Source organism: Rattus norvegicus, chromosome 14 (assembly GCF_021556685.1).
Source record: "Rattus norvegicus strain SHRSP/BbbUtx chromosome 14, alternate assembly SHRSP_T2T, whole genome shotgun sequence".
Lineage (NCBI taxonomy): Eukaryota > Metazoa > Chordata > Mammalia > Rodentia > Muridae > Rattus > Rattus norvegicus.
The window spans coordinates 28,022,819-28,025,610 of NC_141547.1; the positions used below are offsets into that span (position 1 = coordinate 28,022,819).

The following is a 2,792-nucleotide window of genomic DNA, read 5'->3' on the forward strand; positions in this document are numbered from 1 at the left end:
TCATCTCTTGTCCCTAAAGCCCTATTTTTATTCCTGCTTTTCCTCTTCCACTCTCTGACCTGGAAATTATGCCTACTTACTCAGGGATTGGCTCTTTGAAATCTTTATTCATTAGGGGAGGGTTCTGCCACATGTGTGCATATGCATTGGATATTCAATACATTTGGTATTGGATAAGCAATTGATATACTTTTCCCAGAGGAACACTACTTATGTAAATTTTAGCATTACCTGTTTGCCTATTGTCTCCTCCAATGCACCCTGGCATGTATCTTCCTGTTCTTATTCGGATCATGTCTAGGCTGTTATGTGGATGAAACTACCCAGATTTAGTTTCTGACACTAGAAGGAAACACATCTCAAAAAACAAACTGCCTGGTCTCCTGGGTCTTATAGCACTTATCCACCCACTCAATGCTCCCTGAGCCTTAGGTGTGGGAATGATTTGTAGGTGTATGCACTGGTGCTACTGCAATTTGATTGGTAGTGGTTTGACATAGTGGTCTCATTTTGCTAAAAAAAAGAAAAGAAAAGAAAAGAAAAAGAAACATTTTTGATGAAGTCTGAAAGTAATATTTATCTCTGGATAAGGACAAATGTTTAGATTTCTACTTGGGATTGTGCTGATTTAGTAACATGATGGCTGAGGTTCTCTTCTAGATTCATGATGTCAATATCACATTATCACATGTGAAAGGTAAGTGTTCCTTTCCACTCATCTGTCTGTTAGACATTTATCTCTTAAAATCCTTGCGTATATATTAGAAGTTGCTCTGGTTATGCTAAATTATTTCTCTGAATTTTTTTATAAAGTGTTGAGTTAAGATGAGCAGTAGGATGAATACGAATGAAGTATAATTATGTAGATAATGTATATAATATGTCGTCATTAAATACATTATTTTCTGTGAAAAGTAAAAGAGAAAACACTTGCTGCTAAATCGGATCACCTAACCATTTTATTCCTAGAGAGAAGTTGTATGGAAATTATCTCCAAATGTGTAAATACACACATGCAATACACATAGATAGATAAACGGCTACCATTACATTTAATTAACAAAATAAAGAACAATAAACTTGCATTGGAAAGAAAGATAAATTACCTGTGATAGAAGAAAATAAATGGGGATAACCAGTCCCATCTACCTTTAATCTCTGATGCACACAATTATACAAAAGTGAACATACCCACACACACAGACACAGACACACATACAAACACAAACATACACACTCTCTCTCTTTCACATACACACAAACACACACACACACACACACACACACAAACATATGCAGTCCTCACACCCATATGGATTTCATAGGTTAAAAAAAGTCTGTAGTAGTACCAAGCTATTCAGCTCAGTTTTGTTGCCTATTAACTACAACAGCCTATTAACATTTCTTTTGAGGCATATTGTGGAAAGCAGCCTTATAAAGATATCTGAGTTCAAACTCAGAGAATTCGTTTTGTTCTACTTTCCTGATTTACTGCAATTTAAAACGAGACAATCCTAAGTGCATCCGTAAACATTAATGATTGATACCATAACCTTTACTTAAGTCATGAGGTCACTTCAGGCTAGGGACACTTCTGAAATCTACCTGGGAAGCAATGGTTTGTGGTTTGTTGGTTTCTGTGGTTACAGAAGACCAATAAATAGAATCTTATATTGACTGGAGTGAGTACTTAAAGGTTACAAACTGACAGAGAAAGAACATGTGGGACTTAAGGAAAACAAGTACAAGGGCTACATACAAAAAACACATAAAAGAACTGAGGAGCTGAAAAATATGGAATCTGATGAGATACCAGCGCCAAGCCTGCCTCGCGCGCGTTTCTGAGGATGCTCACTCCTTCGCCATTGTGACGAGCTCACTGAAGGGTCGCCATGAGCAAAGCCCACCCTCCCGAACTGAAAAAGTTTATGGACAAGAAGTTATCATTGAAGTTAAACGGTAGCAGGCATGTACAAGGAATACTGTGGGGCTTTGATCCCTTTATGAACCTTGTGATTGATAAGTGAGTGGAGATGGCGACCAGTGGGCAACAGAACAACATCGGGATGGTGGTCATCTAAGGAAACAGCATCATCAAGTTAGAAGCCTTGGAAAAAGACTAACCTGTGTTCAGCAGTATGTCCACATCCCTCCCCAAAGGTGTGCTTGATTGTGGTGTAGAATTAAGTCCTGTACATTTCCATGTGAAACTTTTTGATAAATAAACTTTTGTGATTCTCAGAAAAAAATAAAAATATGGAATCTATTTGAAGACAAAATCACTCAAGTCTAAAGGTAGTAGGACAATGCTAATATCTGATAAATATGTGTGGGTCAAAGTACACATGAGATGGAAAGAATATTTTCACCAGTAAATGAAAGTCCACATAAAGGAAATAGGAACCAGCAAGACATGTGTCAAATGCACACACAAGTTTATAATAACAGAAAACCTTTGGGTAATATTTTTCCAGCAATGGAAATATATTACATGTACAAGTACCAAGCTAATGAATCAGAAATGAAACTCTTAAGTTTTAATCAGTAGTAACATGACTTTCTGAAATAGGAGCCCTTTGGCTTAGACCACTACATGCTCCACATTCAGAAAGTCAATATTGTTGTCAATCTTTTAGTTAGTGAGGTTGTAAGAAGGTAGACAACTGAGATTTGTTTTGTAACATTTGACGGCTAATGGTACTGAGCATGCTTTCATACTCGTATCAAGCATTTGGCTTCACTTCCCTATACAGTTCTAATATAAATATTTGATATTATTAATTTTGCATTTT

At 36.6% G+C, this 2,792-nt stretch overlaps 1 pseudogene; it reads left to right on the forward strand.

Annotated features, from left to right (window-relative positions):
* The first annotated feature begins 1,680 nt into the window (after window positions 1–1,680).
* On the forward strand, window positions 1,681–2,264 carry LOC108352849 (small nuclear ribonucleoprotein G pseudogene; annotated as a pseudogene).
* Window positions 2,265–2,792: the final 528 nt, after the last annotated feature.